At 47.8% G+C, this 19294-nt stretch overlaps 1 long non-coding RNA gene across 1 annotated transcript; it reads left to right on the top strand.

Annotated features, from left to right (window-relative positions):
* The first annotated feature begins 6715 nt into the window (after positions 1–6715).
* Positions 6716–14607, top strand: LOC146399568 (uncharacterized). Its single transcript, XR_014818086.1, has 6 exons — positions 6716–7140; positions 9703–9792; positions 10731–10930; positions 12041–12234; positions 12302–13597; positions 14150–14607. It is a non-coding gene; the product is annotated as an uncharacterized LOC146399568 (long non-coding RNA).
* Positions 14608–19294: the final 4687 nt, after the last annotated feature.

The following is a 19294-nucleotide window of genomic DNA, read 5'->3' as shown; positions in this document are numbered from 1 at the left end:
TGTAGGCTGGCAGCAACAGCTCCGATTCGACCCCCTAGCTTGGGAACCTCCCTGTATGCCTTTGGCAGCCCTAAAAAGACAAGAAAGGAAGAGAGGGAGGAAGGAAAGAGAGAGAGAGACAGAAAGAAAGGACAGAAGGAAGGGAGGGAAAGAAAAGAAAGAATCTAACTATCTGGAGACAGTATAGAGCCTCTTCTCTCATCCTCTCTGTAACTACCCAAGAATGGCTTATGTCATTTAGATTTTTTTTTTTTTTTTTTTTTTTTGCCTTTTTAGGGCTGCATCTATGACATATGGAGGCTCCCAGGCTAGGGATCTAATCGGAGCTGCAGCTGCCGGCCTACACCACAGCCACAGCAACACCAGATCCTTAACCCACTGAGCGAGGCCAGGAATCAAACCCTCATTCTCATGGTTACTAGTTGGGTTCATTACTGCCGAGCCACGATGGGAACTCCCTGTTTGTTTGTTTTTTAATTGTTGTATAATGGTTGATTTACAATGTTCTGTCAATTTCTGCTGTACAGTAGAGTGACCCAGTTGTATACACATCTATATGTCTATACATTCTTTTTCTCGTGATATTTTCCATCGTATTTCTTGATGCTTTTACCTTCATTGACATATAGCTCCAATCTACTAATATTCTCCATATATTCCTAGTCCTTTAAGTGTTAAGACTTTTACTCTGGATGGTTCTCAAGCTTATCATTGGTGTCCTTAAAGGCAGGCGGACAAGTCTTCTCTCCCATACACTTTATGTAAAATGCGTTTTTAATGAGGTCTGGCTCACCTCTTACTGTCCTTCTGTTCCAGACCTCCCCCCCGCCACCGTTCCTCTGCCTCCTTCCCCCCTCCTCTCTTCACATCAATCCAGCCCTTCAGAACGCTCCGTTTCTTCCGATTTCCTCAAGTCGTGCTCGGGTCAAGGCACTCGAGACCGCTTCCCAGAAAAGACATGCAGAGACGCCCCTGAGCCCTGCAGTGCATCCCCAGGGTACCTGGGAGCGAGTCCAAGGCAGAGCAGCCCAGGACGGTCCAGACTTTCAGACGCCTCGGTCCCAGTACTGATCTCAAAATCATGGGCTTGTGGAGTGTCCTTCGCAGCTCAGCGGTAAACGAACCTGACTAGCATCCAGGAGGATGCGGGTCCAATCCCTGGCCTCGCTCAATGGGTCAACGATCCAGTGTTACCACGAGCTGTGGTGTAAGTCCCAGACTTGGCTCAGATCCTGCATTGCTGTGGCTGTGGTGTAGGCCGGCAGCTACAGCTCTGATTCGACCCCAGCCTGGGAACTTCCATATGCTGCAGGTGCAGCCCTAAAAAGAAAAAAAAAATCCTGGGTTTGTAATGGGCTCTTGCTGACCTCCTATGAAGGTTCAGGTGTGATGCTATTTCACTAACCCACCAAGTCTTGCAGGAGTCCTCAAGATTTTTCAATGTGACTGTTACATGTTAGGGTAATTCAGGGACCCCAAAGATCCTTCAATTAGGCCTTAGGATTCTAGGCAGGCCATGTGTCCTGGTGGCCGGCCCTGCCAAGCAATGATGAGCAGGCAGCAACACTGAACCCTGGAAGACATCTGATGGAGCTCAGGTTGGGCTCGGGCCCTGACCCTCTTCCAGAGCGCCCTGGGAAACCCTCATGCCCAGGCCGTGCTTCGTCTTAGGGTAAAAGCCTCGTCTTAGGGTTTGCCAACTGCATGCTTTCTCCACCTGGTCCCCGGTATGGGTCCTAGACCTGACACACTGTGACACCTCCAAGAGGGGAGGGGAGCAGCAGGAGTGATGGATAAGAAGGTCCTGCCTGGGCCAGGCTGTGTGGACCCGGGCCATGGCGGGAGCGGGCTTCGAGATGTAGGGGTGGGCTCTTAGGTGTAGAATGCGCCCTGTGCTTGGACCCAGACTGGAACCCGTGACTCAAGATCCTCTTCTCCCTGAAGTCCTGTCTTGCTGAGACTCTGGAGTGAGCAGGCGTTTGTTCAGATGTGCAGTCATGATAGGAAGATCCGGTCACTTGATGCCAGGAGGGTGAGGGGTGCAGGGGAGAGGGGGCCAGAGCAGCAGAGGACAGCCATAGAGGTGATGAAGGACGAGAGGGGGGGTCCTGGGTTCCCACGTGGGGGCTGTGCCCTCGACCTCTGGCCTCTTTTCTGGGACCTGCGTGGAGGAGGGTCCAGGAAGGGGCAGAGCCAGTGATTCTCGACACCAGTCCCTTCAGAAAAGGTGGCTGCTCGCTTACGCTTGAAATTCCTTTGAGGGGAGACCACATTTTTTTTTTCTGCTTTGAGGAATTGGGCTGAAAATACAACCCTGCCCTGGGAGCAGAAGTTACAGTCATCATCGGAAACAAAGGCCTCGTTTTAGGTCCAGGGCAGCAGCGGGCCACGTCCCACCCACCGCCGGGTTTTGTGTCCCGGAGCCTGGAACTGTTTCTCAATTTCAAAATGGTTGGAAAAGAAATCAAAAGGGTAGCATTTCACAATGTGGAAATTATGAGGTTCTTTTCAGTGTCCGAGGACGACGCCTCACTGGGGTGCGGCCACGCTCGTGGGCTCCCGTGTGTGCAGGGACAGAGCGGAGCGGTCGTGGCAGAGACTGTACGTGGCACTCTTCTGCCTCACACCCCACCTCCGCCCGCTGCACAGCGCAGGGGTGCGGCGCTGATGCGAAGGCAGTTTGAGTGCCAGGTGCATCGCCAAAACATGACCTTTTTAAAAATGTTTGTTTGTTTGTTTGTTTTTGTCTTTTTGCCTTTTTTCCAGGGCCGCCCCCGCTGCACATGGAAGTTCCCAGGCTAGGGGTTGAATCAGAGCTGTAGCCACAGCCACAGCAACGCAGGATCCGAGCCGCGTCTGCAACCTACACCACAACTCACGGCAATGCAAGATCCTTAACCCACTGAGCAAGGCCAGGGACCGAACCCGCAACCTCATGGTTCTGAGTTGGATTCGTTAACCACTGAGCCACGACGGGAGCACCAGAGAATATTTTCAAAGTTGAGAAAACACTAAGTCAGTACAACCTGAAGAGGCTCTGTGAAGATGTGCAGATTGTGTGATGGTGATAAAAATGCAGGCGGAAAAGAGAAAGGCTCTGTCGGGTAAATCTATAGTCGGTCCTACACACCCACAGGTTCTGCATCCACAGATTCCACCAACTACAGATGGGAAATACCTGAAAAAAAAAAACCTCCAGAAAATTGCCAAAAACAAAACTTGACTTTGCCATGCACTGGAACTGTTTACATAGCATTTATATTGTAGTTATAACTATCGACATAGATTTTTACATCGCAGTAGGTATTACAAGTAATCCAGAGATGAGTTAAAGTATACGGGAGGATATATGAGGTTATAGGCAAGGACTACACAATTTAATTTTTTAATTTTTTTAATTTTAATTTTTTTCAAAGCACTTATGTCCACCATCTCATCTAATTTTCTTAACTTTTCAGGTTGGAATTACTGGCTTTTTTTGAAAATGAGCAGTTGATGGGGGAGGTGGGAGGTGGTTTTATGAGAGGGGCCCACTGCCAAGACAATGCAATTTTTTTTTTTTTTTTGGCTGCACCTTCAGCATGCGGATGTTCCCAAGCTAGGGATCAAACTGGAGCCACAACAGTGACAATGCCAGACCCTTAGCCACTAGGCCCCCAGGGAATTCCCTACACAATCTGATACGAGAGACTTGAGCATCCTTGGATTTTGGTATCTGGAGGTGGAGGAGGGAGGTATCCTGGAACCAGTCCCCTGCGGGTACAGAGGAACGCCTGCACAAAGTTTCTAAGAATGTGAGGTGTTTATAAAGACTTCCTTGCACTCATTGTGTGATTCATCGGCAGGTACTTCTGAGGAAAACATTTGACTACCGCGCCTTTTAAAACTCAGTGTCAGTACTGGCCTTCCACTGTCACAGAGTTAATAATTTTCAGTTGTGTGACGTTTTGTTCCAAAAAGAAGCAAACCCTTGCTTGCCCTTCCACACAGCAGTCCAGTGGTTTAGCAATGGTAAAATTATATTGAGATTTTTTTTTTCAGTTCGGGGTCAAGATGAAATTTTTCTGAATGAGGACTTTTCCTCAACCACTGTTATAAACTCTGAATGACCTTGGAAATCAGCTCGGGTTGCGGACTTGAAAATGTTTCTTCATGAGTTGAGCCTAAAATTATAAGGCAAAATTGAGTTTATGCAGAATTTATACTGCAACGAAGTCATGTTGATAACAACTAAAGTTGTTTTTTGTTTGTTTGTTTGTTTTTTGTCTTTGAGGGCTGCACCGGGGGCATATGGAGGTTCCCAGGCTAGGGGTCGAGTTGGAGCAGTAGCCGCCAGCCTGTACCACAGCCACAGCAACTCGGGATCTGAGCCACGTCTGTAACCTACACCACAGCTCATGGCAATGCCAGATCCTTAACCCACTGGGTGAGTCCAGGAATTGAACCTGCATCCTCATGGATGTTAGTCAGATTTGTTAACCACTGAGCCACAACGGGAACTCCAATGACTAAGGTTGTTTGAATCACAAGTAATATCAAGTTGCTATATTCATTTCCTATGCTGTCAAAACCTGAAATGAGAAATAACCTCTCCATTCCCCACAGATGTGCAGAGAATGCATCTTCTGAGCTCAGCCTACAGTTACACCCGAGTTTTTTTGGCTCTCGATGGACATGCAAAGTCCCATATTTCCAAATCCCTCTAATTGTGTCGTCTCGGAGTTTACATTAAACCTCCAATCGAAGTGATTAATCCACACTGTAACACGCTGAAAGGCAAATATCAAGGAAAGGACATGTATTGAATAATATATGTATATACATTACATATATTTTACAAACATATATTCTACGAGTGCCTCAAGCAATTAAGTCTCAATCAGATCATTTGCTCATGATTAGTTTAGTATTCAGCAGTGCCTATTTGTCTGACAAGACATTTTCTTATTATATAAGTATCTACATAATAGCCTCGGTTTTCCTCTTAGCTTACGAAACCTAAAGATTTAATATATGGTTCTTTATCCCCAAAAAAGAAAATAAAAGCTCCTAATCTAGAAGACTGGGGATCTTCTGAGATTTCCTGGGAAACCTCATTGCCAGTGGCACTGGTGGACTGCTGGTAGGGAAAGTTTGGTTATGTATGAAGTCTAATTAGTATGATTTAGCAAACGAAGACTGTCCACAATTAATTTCATCAAAAATAGAACTGGACGTGAAGCTACATCCTTCTGCTGTAAACCTAACAGGTACAATTTAGTTTCAGCAAACAACACCATCTGTCTCAGGTCAACGGTGCCACTTTGAATTTTTGTCAGTTTTATAGTTTTATTTCATTTGCACATCTTGCTTTGACTTCAGGTATCAATGAGGTTTATCCTCATAGTTTACATCAAATATGATATCCGCTCCTATACGTAACGTTGTCAAAGAAAACCTTAAGTCACAACTCTGAGGTTGACCTTTTTTTTTTTTAAAGGGTTCCGTTAAATACCCGAGTCTGAGAAACACAACTGCTAAGTGGAACTTCCCCGGTATCAGTCAGGTGTTAGATGTGCACGTGGTGAGAACCCCTAATTCTCCCAGATGTATTTTCTTCCACAGCTCACAGCAACGCTGGATCCTTAACCCACTGAGCAAGGCCAGGGATCGAACCCACGTCCTCATGGATCCTAGTGGGATTCGTTACCACTGAGCCACGACGGGAACTCCACCCAGATGTATGTTCATTGACTGAAAGGAACAGTTTGAACATACAAAATCTGTCTCTTCGGGAAGTGTGAGAAAGTTAAATGTGTTTCATCAAGGAGTTGTGGGGATGGTGGAGAGTCCATACGAGGGGGTATCGGGGAGCCGACCCGTGCCGAAGTCTGCGTCCCACCTCAAATGCAGGGTTCTCAAACTCAGCACGCGCAGGACCACCTGGAGTTATTTCATATTCAGGCTCCCAAATTTTCTCCCAAAGACTATTTCACTCAGTAGTTCTCAAGGGAAGCCCAAGAATGCCCACGGCCAGCAAACAGCTCAGAATGTTGTGCTCTGATGACCCACCCACCATTTTTTAAGAAACATGCCTAGTGGTTCCTGATTAGTCATGGCTTCATTCCATCCTTTACCTTAGACCCCAGAGGGTCTTTCATAAAGTCCAAGGTTATTTTCTTTACACGAACTCCCCACAGTAAGAGGTCAGTTGCAAGAAGAGGGGCCTCTTCCACCTCAGTGTTCGTTGATACTATAAATCCAAGACTGCACTTGTTTGCAGAACATTCTAGAATACGGCATAGCAGTGCCTGGGCTCTTGTTTGTAACCAATTAGCAGTAACTCGAGATACAACTGCCAGATAAGGGCACTTCCAGTTGAAAAACAAGATGTGACCAAGATTCATTGTCTATCAATCAAGCTAATGTTCAGAAAGCTTCAAATGACATAAATAATGTCAGTAGCCTTACATGTAGTGACTTCCTGAAATCTCCACTGAGGGTTCAAACCTACATGCAAAAGCTCTTGCTTCACTGCCTAGAAAGCAGATGAATAACTTCATTTTAGACAAAAATAATTAGCCCAGCACAGGCTCAATGGTCAGGATAGAATCTGTACTACTGAATACAAGTCTCAGTGCCAGGCACCACACCTCGTATCTCTAGAAAAGACTCTAAAAACCCAGTCACCTCAGATTCAGACCAGTTCCCAAGCCAGTCCTGTGGTTCTCCCCAGATAGGTCTGCACAAGCCACACCGCCGTCTCCGCAGCCCACTGCCCATCAAGCCGTCACGCGCTTAGAAACAAAAGCTTTTTCTTGCAAGGAGATGTTTAGCCCTGGAAGATCACAGGACCTGGCCTCACCTGGTAGCGGAAAGCTCCAGGGCAGGGAGCTCCGGTCCCAGCTCAGCTCCCGATGTTGACGTGACTGAAGGGCGCTTGGAATCACCGCCCAGTTTCCTCCCTGTGAACCTGGGACGACAGCACACCTGACTTTACCAAGGAACCAGGACATGGAGCAAACCGAGCCTCGGTGGCCTTTTCCCGTTCAAGCTGCGTGTGGATGTCCCCACGCACCCTCGGACTCTGCCAAGGCTTGTTTGTTTCAGCTGTCGATGGCTTGTTTCTTCTCAGCTTCAGTGCCCTCTCTTCAGATCACGGTGGGTACCCTTGCTGCCTCGCGGGCTTCTGTCTCTGTTGGTGAACCCCAACCAAGCTTTGTGACAAGCATCTCTCCCGACTCCCAGGTCACCCCCCACCCCTGTTCCCTGGGCCTGGCTCATGCCCCGGGCACAACCATGCTTCTCCCCGCACCTCTGGACAAGCCTGCCAGCCCACCAGCTCTTGGCGTGGCTGCAGTGGCTCTTGCCCAGGATAAAGGGCACCCCTCCCCCGGCTCCCCCCATTCCTCACCGTGCAGCCCACACCCTGTAACAACAGCCCTTGTGTGTCATAACTAGGTCATGACCCTGCTCAGGCCACTTGTCGCCTCCCCGTTTCTTTCATATCCCTAGTGCTCTGTATGTAAGACAGTTCGATATATGCCTCCCCCCAATAGCAAGGATACAAGAGGCCTGTCATTCTCCAATGGTTCAGTTTGTAAATGTCAGTTAAGAAAGATGAGGAGTTCCCCTGTGGCTTAGGGGGTTAAGAACCTGACTAGTATTCATGAGGATGTGGGTTCAATTCCTGGCCTCGCTCAGTGGGTTAAGGATCCAGTGTTGCTGTGAGCTGTGGCGTAGGCCACAGATGCAGCTCGGATCAGGCACTGCTGTGGCTGTGGTGTAGGCTGGCGGCTACAGCCCCGATTCAACCCCTAGCCTGGGAACTTCCATATGCCAAGAGCATGGCCTGAAAAAAGGAAAAAAAAAAAAAAAAGATGAGATGAGAAAAGATGCAAGGTCAGGAGTCCTACGGTATCCTGCAGACTCTGACTTTCCCTCTGCCCTCGAGGATCTACTAAATATTCACCTCCACAGTTGTTTTCCGAGCTCAAGGGATTCCCTCTTAATCAATAAACATTTCACAACCACACAAACACCATTAGCTGAAAATATTATTTTGGCTTAGTACGTGTCCTTGTTACATCGTGGTTTATATCTGGAAAGGCCTCCGTATGATCATTATACATGGAAGCAGTGATGTCTCGCTAATGCAGCATCACAGGGACGGCTCCTGTACGGGGGGGCTCCAGGCCATAGCAGTGACCTTCCTGGATAGATGAAAATGACCTCCCTAAAGACCAGCCCTTTGAAAAGTTTCACCATTTTTCCTGGAACTCTTAGTTTTCAAAACCATAACAAAAACTTCAATATTTATGTAATTATCAATGGATTTTTTAAATTCATTGAATTAAAAAACATTAATTTTAAAAAATTGGATTTTTTTTAAATAAAAATATAGAGATGCCTGCCTCTTTATAATGTGGAAATCAATTTAGCTTTTTCATCGCCTTCCAGAGCATCATGAAGAGAAGGCATAATTGAACATTGTAATAATTTGGTACTAGTTTTGCTTTACTCAGCATTAGATCACCAGATGACACTTTGTGCCATTATTTCACCCATTGGTCCCCCTTTTTTTTTTTGGCTTTTTAGGGCCACACCTACAGCATATGGAGGTTCCCAGGCTAGGGGTCGAATTGGAGCTACAGCTACCGACCTACACCACAGTCATAGTAATGCCAGATCCAAGCCACATCTGCAAACTACACCACAGCTCATGGCAACGCCAGATCCTTAACCCACTGACCAAAGCCAGGGATCGAACTCGTATCCTCATGGATCCTAGTCGAGTTCGTTAACCACTGAGCCACAAAGAGAACTCCCATTGGTCCCTTCTAATGCACAGCTTCCAAGCTGCTCCAGACCAGCACACCAGGAGATCAAACTGAGGAGTCAGAAACGACCTTGTCCACTGCTGGTGCTGGTGGGAAGATAAACTGGCACAGCTGCTCTGGGTGGTTCCCCCCAAAATAAAAATAGAATTATCATATGATCCAGCAATCCCACTTCTGGGTATATACCCAAAAGAATTTAAAGCATGGTCTCAATGAGATTTTGTGTGCTCCTGTTCACAGCAGCACAGTTCACCATAGCCAAAAGGTGGGAACAGCTGGAGGGTCTGTCGACTCTTGGTGGGTAAACAAAGTCTGGTGTATACCTACAGTGGAGTAGTATTCAGCCTTAAAAAGGAAGTGTTGTCAGAGTTCCCGGTGTGGCTCAGCGGAAATGAGGCTGACTGGTATCCGTGAGGACACAGGTTCGATCCCTGGCCTTGTTCAGCGAGTTAAGGATCGGGCATTGCCGTGAGCTGTGGTGTAGGTCCCAGATGTGGCTCAGATCCTGCGTTGCTGTGGCTGTGGCAGAGGCCAGCGGCCGAAGCTCCAATTCGGCCCCTAGCCTGGGATGCTCTATATGCCACTAGTGCAGCTTTAAAAAAAAGGAAGTATTTTCCCCCAGAGTCCCCACGTTGTCCTGGACAGAGTGAGTTTCCTTCCTGAGGTCATTTCCACCCAGGCCACGACCTGTACCCGTCATGGCCCACCCCTCACCCCCGCCCTGCCATCTCCCAGCTCCCAAGGAGGTCAAAAGAGGAGCGAAGGGAACGGAAGAGATGGGGAAGGGAAAAGTGGCTCAGGGGACAGCCCCCCTCTGCGCCGGGCGGGACGACAGCTGGATCCGTGGGCACGTGCACCTATATGCTATGATCCCATTTTACAGATGACGGAAAGGCGGCTTCCAGTTTCCAAATGCCAAAATGAGTGGAGTGTGAGAAACAAGAAAGTGTTGGGAGTTGGTTACTCCCAGATTGTATCCTTCTTAATTTGTTTTCAGGGGAGGGGCAGGTGAGGGAAGGTTGGGAAAAAAAGAAGGAAGAACAAAAAAAATTTTTTTTGGCTGCACTCACAGTCTGCAGAAGTTCCCAGGCCAGGGATCGCCACAGCTGTAACCAGAGCCATAGCCATGACAACCCTAGATCCTTAACCCACTGAGGCACCAGGGAACTCAAAAAAAAAAAAAAAGAAAGAAAGAAAAGAAAAGGAAGCAAAGAAATTCTGAACATGAATGAACCTCGAGGACGTTATGCCAAGTGAAATAAGCCAGGCACCAAAAAACAAATGCTATAGATTCCACTTATATGGAGCAGCTGGGAACTCAAATTCAGAGAGACAGGGGCTGCAGAGAAGGAAACATGGGGAGGTGGTGTTTAGTGGGTACAGAATTTCAGTTCTGCAAGATGAAAACCGTTCTGGAGGTGATTACGCCACAAGGTGGATGTACTTCACTCAACAGTCCACCTAAAAATGGTGAAAATGGTCCATTTTGCATTTTACGTATTTTACCACAGTTAAAAACAAACTTTAGGGAGTTCCCGTTGTGGCCCAGTGGTTAATGAATCCGACTAGGAACCATGAAGTTGCGGGTTCGGTCCCTGCCCTTGCTCAGTGGGTTAAGGATCCGGCGTTGCCGTGAGCTGTGGTGTAGGTTGCAGACGCGGCTTGGATCCCGCGTTGCTGTGGCTCTGGCATAGGCCAGCGGCTACAGCTCCAATTGGACCCCTAGCCTGGGAACCTCCGTATGCCGCGGAAGCAGCCCAAAGAAATAGCAAAAAAAAAGACAAAAAAAAAAAAAAAAAAAAAAAAAAAAAAAACTTTAAAAAGATTTAGAGGAGTTTCCGTCGTGGCTCAGTTGTTAACAAATCCGACTAGGAACCATGAGGTTGCGGGATCCTTAACCCACTGTCCCAGTCTAGAGAAGTGAACCTGTGTCCCAGTGCTGCAGAGACATGGCAGATCGTGCTGTGGCACGGCAGGAACTCCCAGGCCTATTCTTTTTTTTTTTCTTTTTTTTGTCTTTTGTCTTTTGTTGTGTTGTTGTTGTTGTTGCTATTTCTTGGGCCGCTCCTGCGGCATATGGAGGTTCCCAGGCTAGGGGTTGAATCAGAGCTGTAGCCACCGGCCTACGCCAGAGCCACAGCAACGCGGGATCCGAGCCGCGTCTGCAACCTACACCACAGCTCACGGCAACGCCGGATCGTTAACCCACTGAGCCAGGGCAGGGACCGAACCCGCAACCTCATGGTTCCTAGTCGGATTCGTTAACCACTGCGCCACAACGGGAACTCTCCAGGCCTATTCTTGATGCCAGGGCCAAGGGCTGCAGCTTCTGTTCCAGAGCTCAGTGAATAAGAGGAAACGCTGCTTTGCAGCCCATGTAATGATGCGCAGAACCGTCGGACACAGGCTTTCGTAAAATAAATGATTGCCCCAGAATGTCTGCAATCTGACCTATTTGGATGAAGAATATACCTGATATTTAAATACCTTAATTCTAAAAGAGCGTAATGATTAACATGTTTAATTTTTAAACCCATCAATATTTGGGGGGCATCTGCCTAGTTTCCCTTTCTGTTATGGAATATTAACGAATGTGCGCAGACCATGGCCAGACCGTCCAAACCACAGAGCTCTGCCCCACAACCTGCAGCCACCTGCCCAGGAGACCAACCCCTTAGCCCCGGGTACCAGCCCAGGAAGCCGGCCTGCTGTAAATCAGACTTACAGGAAGCAAGGTCACGGACCCTCACCACATCCAGGAAGCTTAATAGCAACTTCTGTAACAACTGGCCCCAGTGGCCAGGACGTGATTAACAGCTGACAGCCTTCCCTAATGTTTGTCCTTGTTTCCAGCTTAGGACCAACCAGAGGAGGCCACATCTGCCCCCTAACCGACCACACGGGACGCCCGCTTCTATTCATCCACCCCCAGCTGCCCCCCTGCCCCCGCCTCCAGTCGGGCACACCTGAAGCCGTCCTTCCTGTTCTGTGCCTTGTAAAGCTTTACCACGCCTCTGCCCACCTTTGAGTTTCCACCAAAACACGAGAGACAGGAGTTCCCGTCGTGGCGCAGCAAAAACGAATCCGACTAGGAACCATGAGGTTGCGGGTTCTATCCCTGGCCTCACTCAGTGGGTTAAGGATCTGGCGTTGCCGTAATCTGTGGTGTAGGTCGCAGATGTGGCTTGGATCCCACGTTGCTGTGGCTGGGTGTAGGCCAGCGGCTACAGCTCCAATTTGACTCCTAGCCTGGAAACATCCATATGCTATGAGAGCGGCCCTAGAAAAGGCAAAAGGACAAAACAAAACAAAACAAAACAAAGCACAAGAGACAGTGGCTGGCTCCCTTACTATGGCAAACTCAGAATAATGGCTTTTGCTTTTCGCATTTATTGATTTTTTTTTCTTTTAATGAGCACACCTGCAGCACAGGGAAGTTCCCAGGCCATGGGTCGAGTCAACCTACGCCACAGCCACGGCAGCACTGGATCCGAGCCACATCCGCCACCTACAACACAGCTGGTGGCAACGCCCAGATACTTAACCTACCTAGAAAGGCCAGGGGTCGAACCCACATCCTCATGGACACTATGTCAGGTTCTTAACCACTGAGCCGCAACAGAAACTCCCGGCTTTTCTCATTTTATTGGTCTTCCTTTGTTTCCACAGATGTTTACTATATAATTAAAAAATGCTATTCAACCTTTTGCAACACTTAATAACTCCCCAGACATAACTGTTACAACCCTGGCTTACTAGCAAGACCACCGGCCTCGCCCGTCACCTCTCCCACTGGTTGTCATGACATTAACCAGCCATCTGGCAAGTGACAGGATCACCACGTGCCATATAGTTCTTTCATTATTATAGCACTGAAATTTTTAACAGTGGGCAATCATTTGAAAAATTCTTTTAGAACAATTCTTTTGCCACTTAGACTCTTCTATGGTACTTACTTCAGAAACTGAGGAAGAGCAAGTATTAATTTGTTCTTATGTTCGTGGAAGGTTGAGTGGCCGTCATTGATGACCTCCAAACAATAGCAACGTTTGTACATCCTACTTGAGAATGTACATGACTCCGAGCTCGCACCGCTCACTGCACGACAGACCAATAAGCCAAGAGATGACATGTTGGGGCGAGGAATAGTGACTTTATTCAGAAAGCCAGCAGACCAAAAAGACGGTGGACTCGTGTCCCAAAGAACCAGCTTGCCTGAGTTAGCATTCAGCCTTCTTTTATACTAAAAGGGGAGGGCGCAACGTCAGCCACTTCCTGGTTCCCATCGACCTCTGGAAGGGATGTGTTAATGTCTTCCTTCCCGCAGCCACTCACAGGTGGACCTGGTCAGGATGTTTCCTGGGAGCTGAACAAGGGTATTTTAGCTTCATGCTCATTACTTTGGGAGGCAGGGTTCCCAGAGATGGGCCATGATTATAATTTAAGCTTACGGGCAACAGCCCTTTAGTGATTAACTTGTAATAGAACACAAAGCTTCTTGCCTCTTACACAGGTTAGGAACTCTTTCCGTTTGCCTGGATCTGAATAATCACCAGCTGCACGTCGGAGGTAAGAAAGTGTTTGATAAAGCTGGGTCTATGATCGTGCTGAATCGTCATAAAGGAAAATATTTTTTAAAATAGGCGCCACACTTTTCTCCTTGTACCTCCACATATATGACTTCTCCCAGTTCTGTTAGCAGTATCCATTTGTCTCAGGCAGGGTGGTGCTTCTTAAGGAAGGAAGGTAAAGAGAAAATGTTATGTTTTTGCAGTCTAGCCATTGCTTTTGAGAAATTTGGAGGGGGGATCTTTTTAGGGCCATACCCTCAGCGTATGGAGGTTCTCAGGCTAGGGGTCAAATCAGAGCTGTAGCCGCTGGCCTACACCACAGCCATAGCAACACAGGATCCTTAACCCACTAAGCGAGGCCAGGGATTGAAACTTCGTCCTCATGGATGCTAGTCAGATTCATTTCTGCTGAGCGGGAACTCCGCTTTTGAGAATTTTTAAGATCACAGACTTGCAAAGAGACAGATGCTTTATATTTCCAGGGGCAAATCGGGCTGGCTTGTGGATTATTACAAGAACATAATTTTTAACCCTGATGATCATTTGAAAAATGTAAGAGGAGTTCCCGTCGTGGCTCAGTGGTTAATAAATCCGACTGGGAACCATGAGGTTGCGGGTTTGATCCCTGGCCTCGCTCAGTGGGTTGGGGATCCGGCGTTGCCGTGAGCTGTGGTGTGTAGGTCGCAGACGCGGCTCGGATCCCGCGTTGCTGTGGCTCTGGCGTAAGGCCAGCGGCTACAGCTCCGATTCCACCCCTAGCCTGGGAACCTCAACACTGAATGTGTTAGTTATGTTATTTTAAGGAAGTAAAGCAAACATATCTTTCAGAAACGTGATTGATTCTCACATAGGGCTCATTTTGAATCCCTGCGTTAAGGCTCATCAGCCCAGGTGATAGGCTGTCATTTCTGGTTCTTTATCAATTTGGCTCCCTCTAGTGGTCAGTGTGTGAATTTACTAAAATTCTCCAGTAGGTTCTCATTCTTTAAAACGTCCTTTAAAAAACAAAGCAGCGTCATTTCTTTTGTTTAGGGGGAACTGATTGACTGAAATTAAGAGAATATGTATATTTTTAGCAAATATGATAATCATTTTTTGAAGAATTACTAAGATTTTATATAGGGTTGACAGATTTAGCCAATAAAAAATACAAGGTACTCAGTACAATTTAAATTTCAGATTAAGAAAATTTTTTAATAATAAATATGCTCCAAATACATATATTTGTGTCATATATTTGTGGCAACTCCATATATTTGTGTCAAGTTTTTCATCTCCTTCAACAAATGAGGATTCTGAGGATCCAAACTTCCCACATCAAAGTCTTTATTTTTCCCATTTTCCTATGGCGTGTCCTCGTTTTTCACTCAAAATTTCCCTTTAAGTTCCCCAAAGAAATCAGATCAGAGGTCTAATCAGGAAGCACTAGAGTTTAAGCTCCAAGGATGCTGAAATAGCTTTACCTGGGCAGGTGAAATGATGTCCCTGTGAGGCCCCAGGGAAGCCGCCACCCTCCCCGAACCCTCTCTACTTGGACCCTGGGGCTCACCTGAGAGTTCGGGCCACGGGTTGAGGACATGTGGGGGCAGGGATTTAACTGAGAGGGTCCCCCCCTTCTAGCCCTGCTGCCCGTAAGACTCACCAGGGGGGATTCCCACTCCCCCACCCCATCTCCCTCCTCCTTTAGAATTAACTGGATGGAGGTGGAGCCCAACCTCAGTATTTAAAAAAAACTCTGAGGTCTGGTTTCAAAGCAGAGCTTCTCAACCTTGGCTTAGGGTCACAGGGTGGGGAGGGGTGGGGCTCACCCAGGCCAATTAGATCCATATCTTTAAAGCTTCCCACATGGTTTCAAAACTGAGAAGCACTGCCCTAGGGCAGGGAATGGCAAGCTTTTCTGTAAAGAAGCAGATGGTTCATTCAGGCTTTGCAGGGTGCGGGTCTCTGTCACAACCACTCAGCAAAAAATGCCACCACGGGTCATTCCACAGGAAACCTTATTTATGGACATGGAAACGTGAATTCCAAATAATGGTGGCGTAGCACTGCGTATTATTATTCTTTTTACATTTTAGACTAGGGAAGAACCTTTGTATTCTATTACCTGTTAATCGCTAAGGGATTAAAGCATAAATTATACATTGTGGCCCATCTCTGGGAACCCTGCCACCTGGGCACTAGAAGGCCTTGGTTATCTCACAGGAAATATCCTGACCAGCCCCACCCGTGAGAGACATCAGGCAGGAAGAGAAGGAAGAAACCAGCTGACTGGAACCAGGAAAGGGTTGACTTTGCACACACACCCCCTCTTTTCGTATAAAAGAAAGCTGAATTCTAACTCAGGCAAGCTGGTTCTTTGGGACACGAGTCCACCATCTTCTTGGGTTGCCAGCTTTCTGAATAAAGTCGCTATTCCTTGCCCCAACACTTCATCTCTCAACTTACTGGCCTATCATAGAGCGAGCAGTATGAGCTTGGACTCAGGAAGACTTTTTCCTAAGTAATTGGTTTATATTCTTTGGGAGTTGTTTTTAAAATCAAATCAGGAGTTCCTGTTGCAGCTCAGCCAGTTAAGAACCAGACAGTGTCCATGAGGATGCAAGTTTGATTCCTGGCCTTGCTCAGTGGGTTAAGGATTACAGCGTGGGCCGACAGCTGCAGCTCTGATTCAAACCCTAGCCCAAAAACTTTCATATGCTGCAGGTGTGGCTGTAAAAAGAAAAAAAAAGGAAGGGGGAAAAAAAACCCCAAATTGGTATGATTACACTATATGTATGAATTGGCATAAGGTTATTTTAACAAAATTGTCCTTTAGCCAGATGGTCCATTGAGAGTTTTCCTCTTAACTAGACATTCATCTGGGCACATTAGCTTTAAAAGGAAACCTACCTGCCCTGTGACACCAAGAACACAGCCCGAGTTTTTCTTGGGAGGTGCATCGGTGCACGCCCCTGTGCAGGGGCAGGGACTGTGACAGCATCTGAGTCCTGGGGCACCTCACTGAATGTCCTCACCTGCACAGCACCCAGAGAAAGATGTGGGAAGGAAATGTGGGCCTTTTTTTTTTTTTTTCCTAATACCTGTTACATGGACAGTATCATATTTTCCTTTGAAGCAGTGGTATTTTTTCTTCTAAAAACAGGTTAAATTTTTTTTTTTTTTTTGTCTTTTTAGAGCCACACCTGAGGCATATGGAGGATCCTAGGCTAAGGGGTCGAATCCGAACTGTAGCTGCCAGCCTACACCACAGCTCACGGCAACGCCAGATCCTTAACCCACTGATCAAGGCCGGGGATTGAACCTTAGCCCTCATAGATGCTAGTGAGATTTGTTTCCACTGAGCCACGATGGGATCTCTCAAGACAGGTTAAATCTTTAGCCCTAAACAAAATGAATGGCATCTGAGACAATACGTGAATTTGAAACTAGTTAAAATTTAGATTTTTAGTTATTTTGATCATGGCTTCCTAGCTTTCAAAAGAAGTGGCTGGATCATCCTGGCTCATGGGAAATGGCGGGATAGGACACCCGCGATAGGCCACTCTGGCATAAGGATTACTTCGAGCTGAAGGTTGTTGAGAAGCAGCAGATAACAAGAAAAGCTCTCTGCTCCTCCATTTGCCTAAAAACAGGACATAAATTTACAAAGATGTCCCCCTCTGCTTTCTGCCAGGAAAGACAGACATTAATGAGACAACTCTAGACCCTAAATTTTCATTCAAACAGCACCAGAGGAAGCAATAGGACCAACAGACTTAACCACTGGCCTGAGTCTACTATGGATTCCCCCAGGTATCTGCCTTCCCACAGTCCTCCCCATGCAAGGTCCTTCTCCCTTGTCTTGCCACTTCCCTAAAAATTCAGTGTTCCTACTCGGAGATGCTCCATAAGCCCACACTCAAAGCCCCCGCCGAGTCGCTCATCTGCAGGTGCTGCCGTGTGTCAGAAGCACAGGCTAATGATCTTCTGTGCTTTCCTCTGGTTTATCTGCTGTCTGTCCATCCAGCTCGCGGGAGCCCAGCCAGAGGGCCGGGGACGGTAGCAGGAAGGGGAATGTCCCCTCCCCCACGGACCTGGAAAGGATGCTCCCTGCCTCCCGAAGAGGCTGTTCCTGGGGTAGGAACCCCGCTGTCCCAGTGGCCGTCTGCTTACACGCTGGGAACCTCTGTGGTCACCCATCCTGAGGCACCGGGTCTGAATCAGGGAAACTTCCCTCCAGAGCCGAGCTTCCCATGGGGGCTCTGCTCACTGCCCTTCTCCACCCAGAACCGGAGGCCAGCGTCCCCACCCGCCCTGGCTGAGAGCTGTGGCTCCCTCTCAAGGCAACCTAACCCCTCAGAGGGTCACCCTCTCCAAGCCAGCCTGCATTGTTTTCAGGGGGTGGCCCTTGGAGAGGCTGGGGCCGAACCTCCAGGGTCTAGTTGGAGGTGGTGGGTGGGGGGCAGGGTCTCAGAGCACCTAGTAGAAGTGAAGTCGAGACCTTTTCCTACAAATGTACATACATGGACGTGTGTGTGTGTGTGTGTGTGTGTGTGTGTGTGTGTGTAAAACCACTGGATCATACTTTTGAATTGTGCTGTGACTCGTTTTCCTGCGAGCATGTCTTAGAAAGGGCTCCCTGTGGGTACTATCGCTCTTAACGTACTTTTGATATTGCAGTCGTATTTAATGCCGGGGTGCAGCACACAGTATTTAACCCTGTGCATCACAGGGCCTGCAGCACGGGTGTCTTGGAGAAATGGACAGGGCGCCAACTTGAATACAGAAACAGAAAACAAGCAGCAGAAGTTGGGCCAAGTGCCCAGGGCTTGAATGTGTGCATGGGAGAACACACACACACATACACACACACACACAGTCTTTTCTTCCTTTTCCCAAATAGGGCCACGTGTCCTGAGATGGATGCTTGCTTCTGCTCAGGAGGCCACTGGTCCCTAGAGGGGTTTCCAGATACATGGAGACCTGGGCTGCCCATCCCCCACCCTTTCAGAGGCCACCAGATGTACACAAACCAAGAATCCAGACGGTTCATCAGGACACCCCCAGACACTTCCTGAAGCTCGCACAGCAGCCCGTCAGGGCTGTGACTGCAGCGTGGGGTCGCTTCCTATACCGCTGATAACACACAAGCCTGCAGGCCCCACCACTTTGGGCAGAGAACACATGGTCTGTCTCCGCAGCTGCCCTGTCAGGGTAAGTTTGGCCGCATCATCTTCAACTGCTACCGCCAGACATAAAAAAATGAAGGGACCGCTCTACTGAGATCTTGCCCTGCGTCCGGAGGGGTCGCTGCCAGCTCTCAGACGCCCAGGTTCACGTGGTATTTATTACTGTGCGGACTGCACAGGATGGACGCAGAGCCCAGCCACACACGGCCACACCTGGCCTCAGAGTCTCCCTGTGACTCCAAACCCTCATCATCAAAGACATGAATTAAGCAGCAGGATTAGCAATTATTCAAATAAGCAACAAAACCTCTCCACGCAAATATTCATATAATTTAAACTAGAAAGGCTTTGCCTGCAAGTCCCTATAGCTTTTCCATTTCTTCTATTTTCTTTTTTTTTTTTTAATCTAACAATGTGTTAAGGTACTTGAGAGCCCATCATAGGGTTAGGGGACAGGGTTGTGGTTGGATTTTTAGTTTAATTTTCTAAATTGACAGAAACCAACCCTCTCAGGACCAGATCAACAGAAGGGACAGGTAAGCTTTGCAGTGCCCCCCCAACCCCCATCAGCTCCGACAGGGGACAGTGTCAGGCCCTTCAGTTTAGACCAGACTTCACTCACCAGAAAATCCTTGAGTGGCAAATATGAAAAGAATGGAATCATAATGCTTTTTTTGGAGGGGGGGAGCACGTCTGTGGCACGTGAAGTTCCTGGGCCAAGGACCAAACCCATGCC

This window comes from Sus scrofa, chromosome 10 (assembly GCF_054392235.1).
Source record: "Sus scrofa isolate SSC_HxYL_T2T_F1_AM1 chromosome 10, Sscrofa_HxYL_maternal_Yorkshire_Landrace_v2.0, whole genome shotgun sequence".
Lineage (NCBI taxonomy): Eukaryota > Metazoa > Chordata > Mammalia > Artiodactyla > Suidae > Sus > Sus scrofa.
This window is presented reverse-complemented; position numbering and strand designations above follow the sequence as displayed.